The sequence below is a fragment of the Trichechus manatus genome, unplaced genomic scaffold (assembly GCF_000243295.1).
Source record: "Trichechus manatus latirostris isolate Lorelei unplaced genomic scaffold, TriManLat1.0 scaffold00042, whole genome shotgun sequence".
Lineage (NCBI taxonomy): Eukaryota > Metazoa > Chordata > Mammalia > Sirenia > Trichechidae > Trichechus > Trichechus manatus.
In genome coordinates this window covers 11,335,923-11,351,442 of record NW_004443978.1, presented here as the reverse complement: position 1 = coordinate 11,351,442, position 15,520 = coordinate 11,335,923, and the positions used below count along the sequence as shown (strand labels likewise).

The window sequence follows — 15,520 nt, the reverse complement described above, 5'->3', positions numbered from 1 at the left end:
GGCACCTAATTTTTTTTCTCTAAATATTCTTTTCTTTCTCTAGAAAAAAAAAAAAAGAAAAGGCCTTAGAAAGACCTTCCCCATTAAGTCCTTCAAAAAGAGTGTAAGAAAAAAATACTTCTATATATCCCTATATTTATACAGGATAAAGTATTAAAAGTATTAGACAAATTGATTAAAAACTACACATTTACATAGCTAATCGATTTGGAATTTATTTCTGTGTATGATGTGATACAGGGTTTTTTTGTTAGCTAGTTCACTCAGTATCATTTGTTGAATAATTCGTCTAGCTCTCATATACCAAAGTTTCAAATCAAATATTTGGGTTGGGTTTCCATTACACTTATAGATTATTGAGGAGAGGAGAAAGCAACTACAGTCTTGAGTCTTCCTCTTGAGGAACATGATGTGTCTCTCAGTTTATTCATATTTTCTTATAGGTCTTTCAGTAAAATTTCATAGTTTTCATTAAAAAAACTAAAAATAAACCCATTTCCATCAAGTCAACTCCAACTCATGGTGACCCCATGTGTTTCAGAGTAGAACTGTGCTCCACAGGGTTTTCCATGGCTGATTTTTCAGAAGTGAATTTCCAGGACTTTCTTCCACAGAGTGGCTGAGTGGATACAAACCGTCAACCTTTCAGTTAGTAACCGTGTGCAAACTGTTTGCTCCACCCAGGGATCTTTTGTCTTTCATTAGGCCTTGCATATTTTCTACAGATTTATTCCTAGGGCTTTTATAGTTTAGATTGTTATTGAGAATTTTCTTTCATAATACTTTTGCTAAAATTCTTAAATGTTAATTTTCTCCAGCTTGCTAGACTCGTATTAATTATTCATTATAATAGTGTAAATTGATACTCTTGAATTTTCCAGGAAGAAACTCCTAGAGAAATGTTGAGTATTAGCTGTCAGCATGGGAATCCTTGTCTTGTTCATGATTTTAATAAGAATGCCTCTGTTTTGCTTTTGTCTTTTGGTTTATAATGACTAAAAACTTTATCATATTTTAAAGCATATTTTTATATGTCTAATTTATTTATAAAGAGTATCAGAAATGGATGCTGAACTTTATCAAATAGACTTGAAACATGAGTCTACATGATCATATTGTTTTATCCTCTAACCCAATTAATATAGTAAAGTATATTATATTAATAGATTTCCTAGTATAAAACATACCAAACTTACTAGATTAAATTTTACTTTGACATGAGCTATCCTTTATTATGCTCTGGATTCAATTTGTTGATATTTTAATTAGACTTATAAAAATCTACATTCCTAAGAGATATTTGTCTGTAGTTCCCCTTTTCAGCAGTTGCTTTCTCAGACTTGTTAAGCCCTTAAAATGAACTGGAAACCTTGTGTTTTTCTGTGCTTCTTAACAGTTTAAATAGCAAAGGAACAACATGCTCCTTGAAGGTCAATGTCACTCATCCGTAAAGCTGTGCTGCTCTACTCCCTCTTTGTATCTTTGACAACTTTTCCATTTCTTTTATGTATAACATCTATTCAGGTTTTCTACCACTTCCTGAGTCAATTTTGGTAATTTATGTGTTCCTTTAATGGTATTTATTCATCTCAGTTATGAAATTTGTTTCTGTAAACTTACGTACAATTTTTTCTTAACGTTTAAATGACCTTTCATTTTCTGTAATTACATGCTTTTATTCTTATTGTAGTATATTGCTATTTTCTCTCTCTCTCTTTTTCATTATACTTTTTAGAGGCTAGTCTATTATATGGACCTTTTCAAAGAACCAGAACTTGGTTTTACTTATCAAGCTTTCGGCTGCTAACTGAAAGGTTGGCGGTTTGAACCCACCAGCCGTTCCAAGGGGGAAAAGACCTGGTGATCTGCTCCTGTATAGATTTCAGCCTAGGAAACCCTACGGGGCAGCTCTCCTCTGTCCTAATAGGGTCTCTATGAGTCTCAGCACAAAAAAAAAAACAAGAGCTCTTTGGGGTGGGTGGAGATTTTGTTTCTGCATTTATCTTAATAACACCTCTTTCCTATTTCTTTTTAAATTACCTTTTGTTATTTTTTTTCTAGTTTCTTGAGTTAATGCTATGCTATTTTATTTATAATAAAAACTATATATTATTAAATAATATTATTTTATCAAGAATTTTCCTTTGAGAAAATGTTCTACATTCTACCTTGGTAAGTAGCATCTGAGGTCTTAAAAGCCTGTGAGCAGCCATCTAAGATACTCCACTGGTCTCTCCTCTTCAGGAGCAAGGGAAAATGAAGAAAACTAAAAACACAAGGGAAAGATGAGTCCAAAGGACTAATGGACCACAACTACCACGGCCTCCACCGGACTGAGTCCAGTACAACTAGATGGTGCCTGGCTACCACCACAGACTGCTCTGACAGGGATCACAATAGAGGGTCCCAGACAGAGCTGGAGAAAAATGTAGAACAAAATGCTAACTCTCAAAAAAAGATCAGACTTACTGGCCTGACAGAGACTGGAAAGACCCCAAGAGTATGGCCCCCAGACACCCTTTTAGCTCAGTAATGAAGTCACTCTTGAGGCTCACCCTTCAGCCAAAGATTAGACAGGCCTGTAAACCAAAGCGAGACTAAAGGGGCACACCAGCCCAGAGGCAAGGACTAGAAGGCAGGAGGGGGACAAGAAAGCTGGTAATAGGGAACCCAACGTCGAGAAGGGAGAGTGTTGACATGTCATGGGTTTGTTAACCAATGTCATAAAACAATATGTGTACTAACTCTTTAATGAGAAGCTAGTTTGTTCTGTAAACTTTCATCTAAAGTACAATTTAAAAAAAAAAGAATTTTCCTTTGAATCACAATTTCCTTTGAACACAGTTTGATCTTCCATTATTATTTCTTTCTAAGTGGTCTACAGTTATTTTGTAAATGGGTATTTGAAGAAAATGTTCAGTATCTCGGGGATTGCAAATAATTGTACATAGCTATTAAGTCAGGCATGTTAATTGTGCTATATAAATACTCTATATCCTTATTTATTTTCTGTTCTTCCTGGCCTGCCAATTTCTGAAAGAAGTGTGTGAAGTTTCCACCCTAATTGATGTCCAGTGACTTTTTCTTTTACTTCTAAGAGTTGTTGCTTTATGTACTCCAAAGCCATATGGAATGCTTAAAGGCTTGTAATTGCTACATCTCCTTGGTAAAACCAAACCAAACCCATCACCGTGGAGTCGACTCCTACTCACAGCGACCCTACAGGACAGAGTAGACCTGCCCCATAGGGCTTCCAAGGAGCGGCTGGTAGATTTGAACTGCCAACATTTTGGTTAGCAGGTGAGCTCTTAACCATTGTGCCTACAGTGTAAAGTACTCCTGCTGGTCCCATTTAATACTTTTCATTTAGCTTCTGCTTCTCCTGATGTTATTATGCCAGCTCTGTTTTTGAGGTAGCAGGGGTTTTGAATTTATTTAGTGGCTGTGTGACTATCCCTTTATTTTCAACCTACCTCTTTCAGGTGTGTCTCTTGGTGACAGTACACAGCTGGTGTTTGCTTTGGATTATTCAGTTTGACAATCTTTGTCTTTGATTAGGCACCGAAGTCACCCACATTCATTATGACCACTGACTGTGTGTACCTTCCTCCACCTTCCTCCCTCGTTTTCAGAGTGCCGCCTATTATTCTTTTCTGATATTTCCTTTGTTCTCTTTCCTGTCTTTTGCTGAAATAATCAACTTCACTTTTTATTTCTGCCCTCACACATGAAAGATAGACAGCTTCAAATTGAATTTGGGGGCCAAAGTCCATTTTCCTCTTACTCTGTAAACCTTATTCCACCATCTCCTAGCGTTTAGTATTCCAAATGAATTCCATCATCTGAGACGTCCAGTTTTATTCTGTCTCCTTTATATATATATTTGTCCTTCTCTAAAAGTTTATAGGACTTTTCCTTTATCCTGGAAATTCAGAAATTTCCCAAGGTATGTTCAGTTTTTACTAGTCTTGTCTATCATTCAAGAAAGTTTCCAATCTGAAGACTAAAACTTTTCTATAGACAAAAATATGTTTCCTTTTTCTGTTCCCTCCTATATTTGTTATATAGGTAAGATATTCTGGGTCTCTCCTCCAGGCCTTTACCCTTCCTTTCTCTGTTTCCTTTCTCTCTCTTTTTGCTCTGTTCTCTGGGATCATTTTGAATTTGTTGTTCATTCATTCGGCTTTTAGTAACATCCATTTTATTGTTAAATCAGATTTGAGATAGTAATTGCTTTAAATTTCTTAAAGGGTTCTCTTTTTCCTGTTTAAACCTTTGCTCACAGCAAGTTGCTCATGTTGCCTTGGTAGATGTGTCCCTCAAACTTCACTGAGATTATGAATTCAAAATGGTGATAATCCCCTCCGATTTTTCAGTTGTTTCAGGGGTTCACATTTACACTCAGCTAACATTTATAGAAAGTTAGTATGTGCCAGGCGTTGTTTTAAATCCGTTACAAGTGTTAACTCATTTAAATCCTAAACAACCCTATTACTACTTGTACTATTATTATTATCAGCATTTTACATAAGAGGAGAGCAGGGCAGAGGCTGGAGGCAAACCCAGCATCTGGCTCCAGAGCCCTGAACTCTTCATCACCACTCGGGGCCAGCATTTGCTCCTTATGATCATTAGGGTTTCCTCTCTCAAGCTGCTGCTCCTACAGCTCTGTCCATGACTTTTCTGTTATCTGCCTTCTGTGTCCCTCTTGATGACCAGTGTGGCCTGTACCCCTGTCCCTCCCCAATCAAGGTAAGACGGTAACAGGGGATCTGCAAAAGTGCTTGTCCCAGGTGTGGCACAGGCCTGGGGTAAAAGCTGCACCATCTTCTGAGGGTGCAGGGCTCAGAGGAGCCCCAAAGCCCAGGATCTGAGGTCTGTCCCATTCTCTGCTTCAGTCTCTGATTGTAGGTGGGACTTAGAGATGACCATAATTGGGCAGAGATGTAACTGCCAGAGCAAAGCAGCCAGGCTGCCCGAGGAGCAGATAACTCCTGCAGACACAGCGTGGCAATGGCGAGGGCCACGGGCCTGTGAGCAGGCATGACCGTTTGCTCCCGCCTCAACGGCTCAAAGTTCCCAACACCCCAGAGCAAGGGAGATTGAATCAGCCACATAAATTTTGAAATAACATAAATCATAGGTTCTTTTTTATCTGCAACTATAAGAAAAAATTTTTTTTCAGGATAGAGAACAAATTCAAAGAGCCCACACATGACACTTTGGAGACATCCCTACCTTTAATTCAGCTAACCATATGTGCCCCCGTCACCACTTCACCCAGGCTCACCTTGAAGCCATCTGTTTCCTAGTCCTGAAATTCTTCCAGCTTGGCAGTCAGGTCTGTCCTTCTGGGTTTTCCAGCTCTGTTGCATATTTTACCTGAAATTTACATTACATTGGTTATTTCAATAGGATTTGGGTTGAGCAGGGAAGAGAACACCTGAGCTCACATCACTGCTTTGAAGATAGATTGTGTTGTCTTTCCAACAGATTTTGCGCTGCGTATATTTAAATTAATTATCATAATTTTTTCATCATCAGGAGAAAATGTGGGAAAGAGTCCTTTATGGTTAAGTCACTTCAACTCTAAAAAGTTTAGTGGATTCACTTCAACTTTAAAAGGGAAGCAGCCAGCCCATTCATGGTGGATTCTAATAATAAGTTAATGTTTGTTAAAAAACACTCCATTCCTTGGCCCAAAGATGCTACATGAAAGTAAAATATATTTCATGGTGGATCAGGGAGCAACATCTCCGGAGAGCAGGCTAAGCTTCAATGGAATTCAAAGTGGGCCCTTTGTACTTACATATTTATTGTTAAGGGTATTTTAAAGGATTAATGTTTTCATGACATTTGAATTAAATTACAATCACATAAGTTACATTAGTTAAAAGAGTTGGCATTTGAACAGAGAATTGAATGAGTGGGGGAGTCTGTTGTGCAAATTACGCATGCTAGGTTGTCTATGTAGTGGGGACAGCCAGTTACAACACAAAATAGAAGCTGTTTACATTAAAAAATAGCAAAGAGGCCAGTGCAGCTGAAGTGGAAGGTAACAGAGTACACAGGACTGAGCAACAGAGAGACAGTGAGGGAATTATTGTCTCACAGATTTGGAAGCTAAGAGCCCAAAGTCAGAGCCTCCGCAGAACCAAACTCTCTCTCTGTTAGCTGTCAGGGAAAACTCTCTTTGTCTCCTTCAGCCTCTAGTAGCTGCCAACAATCCTTGGCCTTCCTGGGTTTGTAGATGCATCTGCCTCCTTCTTCACACAGTGTCTTCCCCCTGTGTGTCTGTGTCTATTCTGCTCTTTCTAGAAGACATACTCAGAAAGGATTAGGTCTAGGACCCACCCTACTCTAAAACATCGATTTCCAAACAGGATCATATTTACAGGTATAGGGTTAGGACTTCAGCTTTTTAGGGAACACAGCTCAACCCATACAGGCAGAGAGGGCAGAGAGTCTAGACAACTATGCAGCATAACCTGGGGAGGCGGGAATGAACTCGTCATGGATGGAACTGGATCTGATTCCCTGGTGACACGTCTGAGAGCTGGCCAAAGTTGTCCACTTCAGGTTACAGGTTGAGTTCGGGTGTCACTTTTCCATGTGTCACTCATTTCGGGTAATTTAACAGCTACCTGGGCCTGCCTTTCTCATGGCCAATGGCAAGAATGGTTTAGGAGTTTTGATGTGATATTCTTTGGTGTAGAATAATCATTGTTATATCCTCATTGTGAACATAGTCTCTTATCAATATGAAATCATCTCATTCAATGCTTTTTGTCTTCAAGTCTACTTTGTCCAATATTAATATTGCCACCTTTGCACTCTTATTATTACATGTGCCTGATACATCTCTCCCTTTCATTTTTGCCTTCCTGTGTCAATTACTTTTTTAGGTGATTTTAAAAAATAGCATACAGTTGGTTTTTGATCTAAACTAAAAGTGTTTTTCTTTCAGTAGGGCACTTAAAGGCATTTTTATTTATTATCAGAATGAATATATTTCTTCTTATGCATTCTCGACTAGTTTCTTTTCTTTTATTATATGGATTATATTTTTATGGCTCTTGTACTTCCTCTAGTGTTGTGAATGCTATAATGTATTTTTATTTTCCTCATGATTGTCATAAAAATGTAAATATATTTGAGCCCATTTTTCTCTAATTATAAATGTGAACTAGCAAACAATATTTAATCATCCCTGGGTAAGATCCTAAAGTTTAGCACACAGTTATATCTCCTCTACTTGGCTACCTCCCAATTTCAATCAATATAGGTGGAGGCTTTAGACTTAGTTTGTGTTTTTTCCCCCAGCTTACATTTTATAATGTAACTTTAGAGCAATTACATTTACATTTTATAATTTAACTTCTCTAGAGAAATTATATTCTTAATGGGTAGTAATTCTGTGTCTAACCCATGATATTTAAGATATCACTGATATCTTAACCTTATTTCCGATTTTTTTCCTCTACGGAAAGTTGAAATTTTCATTTTTTTTAAATTTACTTTGTGATTCCTCCCTTCATTTTTTTGTCAGAAAAGCCTTCCCTATCCTGAGATCAGATGTTTTCCCATATTGCCTGAAATTATGTTCTTACACGACATAATTTTAACCTATCAGGATTTATCTTGGTGTTTGGTACAAAAAACCTTTAAATAGTTAAACAATCCAACTTTTCCCGTCTACTCTGAAATACCATCTGTATCCTATACTAAATACAAGAGCCTGTTTCTGGAATTTTTCTTTCAGTTTATTGAATCTATCTTTTCTTGCCCTAGTACCACTCTTTTAATTATTTTGACTGTAAAATATGTGTTCATACCTACCAGTCTTCCTTCATTACAGTAACTTTTAACAGCTGTCTTTTTTATCCTTGCCCATTTATCCTTCCAGAAGAACTCTGGAGTAATTTTATCAAGTTTCAAAAAACATCCCTTGGGATGTTTGATTGGAATTGCATTAAATTCCCAAATTAATTTGGGAAAAATCAACCTTTTTGCAATACTGGATACCCCCCATCCATCTTCCATTTCTCATTCCCCCATCATTTTTGTATCTTCATCTCCTCTGAGTTCTGGAAGAATTTCTCAAATTCACCTTCTCCTTCACTAATCTGATTTTCCATATTATCTGTCATTCTTCTCGCACAGCGGTTTTGAATTTAATAATCCTGTTTCTCCTCTTGGTGCAATGTTTCCTGATATGGGAACGTTTCCTTTTGGAGACTCTCACCTCTACTTTCACGAATCTGGTTGAGAGTTAGAAATCTGCTGTTTTTTTCTCCTGTTCCTTGCTGTGAATCTATTTTGGTGGAAAGCATTTGCTCTCTTTCGAATTGTTCTCATTGTTTGAACGACCCAGCTTTCTTGCAGCCTGGTAATGTCTCTGTTTGTTCTTCCTAGCAAAGGCGGGGCTGTGTTTACCCAAGCTTCCTCACAGTTGAGACGGTTTGATGAAAGACTGATGTCCATATGTTTCAGGCTCAGAGAAGGAAGGAGGGAAAAGGAGAGCTTCGCTCCGGTTTGATTTCATCTGTTCAGAGATGCAGCCGCTCAGGGAAAAATGTCAGAGCCAGGAGCGATGGTCGCAGCCTTCAGCCCTGCCCCCTCCCCCCGTCGTTGGAGAGCCTTGAGTTAGCCCAGCAGGGGCTCCCGGTTCCCCCTGGCTCAGCTGCCCGCGTTAGAAGTCCAAAGCCCCGAGCTCCACCGAGCCATCTGTGCCGGTGGTAGCCCAAAGTCTGCCTTTCTGTGGATGTAGCTACCGAAGGGCACTGATGGGATAAAAACGCGTCTGCAGAGGCCGGCTGTGTGACAGAGCGTGGAGAGAGATCCGTGCCCAGCCCATCAGCCTTGAATCTGGAAGAAATGTTGCCCAGCTCTTGGCACATTCCCTAGTTTACTTCCCTAGAACTCAGATATAGGTTTCTCATTCTGCATCCCTTTTGAGTATTTCCAGAGGCATTCGCAAGGGCAGGATTTGGACATCTGTGTCCAGCCCTCTTTCTGGATACTTAAGAAGTAGAGGTAGCCAGGAGAAGCTTGAGCTTTATTTATGTTTCCATTTTTACAATGAGAATATTTTCATGTTTTACATTTTCAATTAATAATGAATCAAAAGATTTTTAAGCAACAATACATAAAATATTGAATTTGTCCTAATATGAGTTGAGGTTTTACCAAAATTACCCTCAGAAAGGAGAACATTGTCTTAAGGTGACATCTCCAAAGAGTTCCTTATAATATTAGGTGCTCTCACAGTTATTTTACTTGAAAAATAAATTTGTATGTGGGAAAGACATATCTTGCCTTAAACAACTTTAAGTCCTAAAAGGAACTTTTGGGTAGTTATAGAAGTGACCCAATGGAATAAGCAAAAAAACGGATGCAAAGAAGCTTAGAAAAGACTTAGCTATCATTTCTTGGGATATGGCCTCACACACCAAGGGTTATGTGTTGTTGTAACCAAAAATCAATTTAAAAAGCAAGCCACAAAGTTTGGAGACCACAACCTACAGGATAAATGAAGAAGGAAATTCTGTTTGATGTTGTATGAATAGATATTTGGAGCTTAGGATAAAATTTACAGCGCTAGCATTATATGTGGATTCAACAAGTGCTATATCTCAGGTAATTGAAATAGAAGTGAGGAAGTTACATGCTCTGTCTGGCGACTGTGTGCTGTGACTCAAAAAGTGGCTTTGAAGAGGAGGAGGATCCTGGCATCAAAGGCGCCTGTGAAGAGTTTAGATAAAATCATGTCATGCACCATGAGAGTGAAAAGCAACGTTTTTTAAAATCAACAATCTTGGTATGTAATTTTAAATATATGTGATTAAACAAATAGATTAAATACCGTAAGGAGATATTTGACTAGTTCATCCATATTCCAAAAAAGCTTTTATTTTTAAGTTGACCATAAAACATTTTTAGATGTTCTTATTGGGAAAATGGGGATTACCCTATGTTTGAAGTCACTTTTATTTAGACAGATTCAATGTAAACACTGTCATGAAACTATTTAGTCTAAAATAGGCTAATATATTGCAAGGGAAATGAAAGGGAAGGGTTTGGTGTGAACTCAATCTACCATCTTGAACCAGAGGACCTAGAAGATTATAATACCCCTCTTTGTCCATGTATTTTCTTCCCAAACTGTTTTCTATAAATTTCAGCCTTTTAAAATTGACCTTCCCCACTCCCACGTCTCTAATGTCAAATTATTTATTCCTGTATTATTCTATCTTTTGCCAGGCAAGGGGATTGATATAGCTTAATGATAAAGAATGCAGTGTTTTGGAATGAGACTTCTAGATCCATGTCTATCAAACTGGGTGACCTTGGGAAATTTACTTCATCTCGCTGTCTCAGTTTTGTCATCTGCAAAATGGGGATGATACACATAGCAACTTCTTAATGTTGTTTTGGAAAACTAATGATACAAGGTAAGCAAAGTACTTAGCACAATGCTAGCACAAAATGAGCACTCAATAAACACAACTTATTATATTATGACCAGCTATAATTTTTGTGTTTTGATTAACATTTTACCCCCTGTGTTAGTACTATATCCACCACATAGTAGTCACTCAGTAAATATTTAGATAGCAATGAATAACAGCCACACATCTCCAACGCCCAAAACAGATAAAATAACACTGTATTCTGAGTTGAAATAATAGAACTTCATTATAGCACTCTTTGATCAGACTTTTCACTCTGTGATTTTTTAATGTTTTTAAAATAGTCAATGACTGATTGAGTGTTGTTGTTAAGTGCCGTCAAATTGATTCCAACTCATAGCAAAGCTATGTACAACAAAACAAAACTGGGTCCTGCCCCATCCTCACAATTGTTGTTATGCTTGAGTCTATTGTTGCAGCCACTGTGTCAATCCATCTCATTGAAGGTCTTCCTCCTTTTCACTGATACTCTACTTTACCAAACATAATGTACTTCTCCAGAGAATAGTCACTCCGGATAACACGTCCAAAGTACGTGAGACAGAGTCTCACCATCCTCGCTCCTAAGGAGCATTCTGACTGTACTTCTTCCAAGAAATATTTTTTCATTCTTCTGGCAGCCCATGGTATATTCAATAATCTTCGCCAACACCATAATTCAAACATCAATTTTTCTTCAGTCTTCCTTATTCATTGTCCAGCTTTCACATGCATATGAAGCTGTTGAAAACACCATGACTTGGGTCAGGCAGACCTTAGTCCTCAAAGTGATATGTTTGCTTTTTAGCACTTTCAAGAGGTCTTTTATAGCAAAGATGCCCAATGCAATATGATGTTTGATTTCTTGACTGCTGCTTCTATGGGCTTTGATTATGGAAAGAAGTAAAACAAAATTATTGACAACTTCAATATTTTCTCTGTCTATCATGATGTTTATTGGTCCAGTTGTGAGGATTTTTGTTTTCTTTATGTTGAAGTGTAATAATCCATACTGAAGTCTATAGTCTTTGATCTTCATCAGTAAGTGCTTCAAGTCCTCTTCACTTTCAGCAAACAATGTTGTGTCATCTGCATATTGATGTCATGTTCTTTTTCATATAGTACAACTTCTCAGATTATTTGCCTGGCATACAGATTGAATAAGTATGGTGAAAGGATACAACCCTGACACACACCTTTCCTGATTTTAAATCATACAGTATCTCCTTTTTCTGTTCGAATGACTGCCTCTTACTCTATGTACAGGTTCCTCATGAGTACAATTAAGTGTTCTGCAATTCGTGTTCTTCCCAATGTTATCCATAATTTATTATGATCCACATAGTCCAATGCCTTTGCATAGTCAGTAAAACACAGGTAACCATCTTTCTGGTATTCTCTGCTTTCAGCCAAGATTCATCTGACATCAGCAATGAAATCCCTACTTCCACATCCTCTTCTGAATCCGGCTTGAATTTCTAGCATTCCCTGTCGATGTACTGCTGCAGCCACTTATGAATGCTCTTCAGCAAAATTTTACTTGCATGTTATAGTAATGATATTGTTCAATATTTTCTGCATTCTGTTAGATCACCTTTCTTTGGAATGGGTACAAATATGGATCTCTTCTAGTCAGTTGGCCAGGTAGCTGTCTTCCAAATTTCTTGGCATAGACAAGTGAGCACTTCCAGTGTTGCATCCATTTGTTGAAACATCTCAATTGGTATTCCTTCAATTCCTGGAGACTTGTTTTTTGCCAATGCTTTCAGTGCAGCTTGGACTTCCTCCTTCAGTACCATCAGTTCTTGATCATATGCTACCTCCTAAAATGGCTGAACATCAACCAATTCTTTTTGGTACAGTGACTCTGTGTATTCCTTCCATCTTCTTTTGATGCTTCTTGTGTTGTTCAATATTTTCCCCATAGAATCCGTCAATATTGCAACTCGAGGCTTGAATTTTTTCTTCAGTTCTTTCAGTTTGAGAAATGCTGAGCGTGTTCTTCCCTTTTGGTTTTCTAACTCCAGGGAGTTAGAAAATTTTGCACATTTCATTACCATACTCTACTTTGTCTTCTGAAGCCACCCTTTGAAATCTTCTGTTCAGCTCTTTTACTTCATCGTTTCTTGCATTCGCTTTAACTACTCAACGTTCAAAAGCAAGTTTCAAAGTCTCTTCTGACATTCATTTTGGTCTTTTCTTTCTTTCCTGTCTTTTTAATGCCCTTTTACTTTCTTCATGTGTGATGTCCTTTTGCAACTCGTGTGTTGTTCAGTTGATAGTGTTCAAAGCATCAAATCTATTCTTGACACGGTTTCTAAATTGAGATGGGATATACTCAAGGTTGTACTTTTGCTCCCATGGACTTGTTTTAATTTTCTTGAGCTTCACCTTGAACTTGCATATGAGTAATTGATGGTCTGTTCCAAAGTTAACCCCTAGCCTTGTTCTGATTGATGATATTGAGCTTCTTATCATCTCTTTCCACAAGGGCAGTCAATTTGATTGCTGTGTATTCCATCCAGTGAGGTCCACTTGTATAGTCACTGTTTATGTTGTTGAAACAAGGTATTTGCAATGAAGAAGTCATTGGTCTTGCAAAATTCTATCATGCATTCTCCAGCATAGTTTCTATCACCATGGCCATATTTTCCAGTTACAAATTCTTCTTCTTTGTTGACAACACTTGTGTTCCAATATCAGTAGTTATCAATGCATCTTGATTGCTTATTTAATCAATTTCAGATTGCAGAAATTGGTAAAAATCTTCAATTTCTTCATCTTTGGACCTAGTGGTTGGTGGGTAGATTTGAATAACTGATCTTCCTTGTAGGCTTATGGATATTGTCCTATCACTGACAACATTGTACTTCAGGAGAGATCTTGAAATGTTCTTTCTGATGATGAATGTTATGCCATTCTTCTTTAATTTGTCATTCCCAGCATAGTAGACCATATGATTGTCTGATTCAAAATTGCTAATATCAGTCCATTTCAGCTTATTAGTGCCTAGGATATAGATCTTTATGAGTTCCATTTCAGTTTTAGCAGCTTCCAATTTTCCTAGATTCACACATTCCAGATTCTGATTATTAATGGATGTTTGTAGCTATTTCTTCAAATTTTGAGTCATGCCACTTCAGCAAATGAAGGTCCCAAAAGGTTAACTCCATCCACGTCATTAAGGTCGACTCTACTTTGAGGAGGCAGCTCTTCTCCAGTCGTATTTTGAGTACCTTCCAACCTGAGGGGCTCATCTTCCAGCATTATATCAGACATTGGTATTCATAAGGTTTTCATTGGCCAATTTTTTCAGAAGTAAACCACCAGTTCCTTCTTCCTCGTCTGTCTTAGTGTGGAAGCTCTACTGAAAACTGTCCAAGAAAGGTGGCCCTGCTGGTATTTCAAATACTGGTGGTATAGCTTCCACCATCAAAGCAACACACAAGCCACCACAGTATGACAAACTGACAAACGAGTGGTGGGAATTCAAACTAGTCACTTTAATTCTTCTAGACTTTGTTTCCTCATCTTTAAAATGAGTATTCTAATAGATCCTTTAACGGGTCACTGTGAGGATGTAATTGTAAAAAATGTGAAGCACGCAACATGCTAAGTATACTTCCAAGAAAGCTTAAGCCTAGAGGAAGCACAGTAGTGGTGCTTTAGTGGTAGAATTCTTACTTTCTATATGGGAGTCCCAGGTATGATTCCTTGCCAAGACACCTCATGAGCAGCCACCATCAGTCTGTCAGTAGAGGCTTGTGTGTTGTTATGATGTTGAACATGTTTCAGCAGAGCTCCCAGACTAAGAAAGACTTCTGAAAATCAGCCAAAGAAAATCCAATGGAAGCATTTCATTTCATTGGGCATAGGGTTCATATGAGTCAGCGGCCAACTCAACAACAGCTAATAACAACAAAGTAAACATAGAAAACTGGCTTATTTGCCTTATTTATTCTTTGTATTCCTAGCATTTGACATAACATCTATAATAGAAGACACTCATTAAATCTTTGTTAAGTAAACAAATGAGTGAAGAAGCCTTATTAAATTCACTGAATGGGTAATTAATTGAACCTTTGCAAGTTTAGCACAGTTCCATACACATAGACATTAAGAACAACATTATTGGATGGAGAAAAAGTATTTGATAAAATCCAACACCATTTCTGGATGAAAACCTTCAAGGAGATTACAATAAAAGAGAAGTTCCTCAAAATGAGTCAGGGCATGTATGAAAAGCCAACAGCTAACATTATACATAATGGAGAAAGATTGAGAGCTTTCCCCTTGAAATCAGACACCAGACAAGGGTGCCTACTCTCACCACTTCTATTCAATATTGTAATAGAAGTCCTAGCCACAGCAATAAGATAAGAAAAAGAAATAAAAGGTATCCAGATTGGAAATGAAGGAGTAAAATTATCTCTATTAACAGATGACATGATCCTATATAGAGAAAATTCCAAAGAGTCCACAAGAAAGCTTCTAGAATTAATAGAGAAATTCAGTAAAATTACAGAACTGACCTTTGAACAAATCAGTTGGGTTTCTATACACCAGCAATGAGAAATCTGAAAAAGAAATTAGGGAAACGATACCATTTAAAGTAGCATCTAAGAGAATAAAATACCTGGGAATAAATTTAACTAAGGATGTGAAAGCCATACAATGAAAACTATAAAACATTGTTAAAGATATTAAAGAAGACTTAAATAAATAGAACGATATTCCATGCTCATGGATTAGAAGATTTAATGTTGTTAAGATGTCATACTACCCAAAGCCATCTATAGATTCAATGCAGCCCTGATCGAAATTCCAACAGCCATCTTTACAGAAATGATAAAAACAATCTTCAACTTTATATAGGATGACAAGAGGCTCTGAATAGCTAATATAATATTGAAAGAGAATAACAAGGAAAGAAGACTCACACTTCTTGATTTTAAAACATGTTATAGGGCTACACTAATCAAAACAACCTGGTACATGTATAACAATAGACACATAGAGCAACGAAATAGAATTGGGAGTTCAGAAATAAACCCATGCATCAGTGATCA

The 15,520-nt window shown here is 37.5% G+C and overlaps 1 protein-coding gene across 2 annotated transcripts in view; it reads left to right on the top strand.

Annotated features, from left to right (window-relative positions):
* PCSK2 (proprotein convertase subtilisin/kexin type 2) overlaps positions 1-15,520 on the top strand; it is a 318,518-nt gene that overhangs the window by 78,963 nt on the left and 224,035 nt on the right. The window lies entirely within an intron of this gene.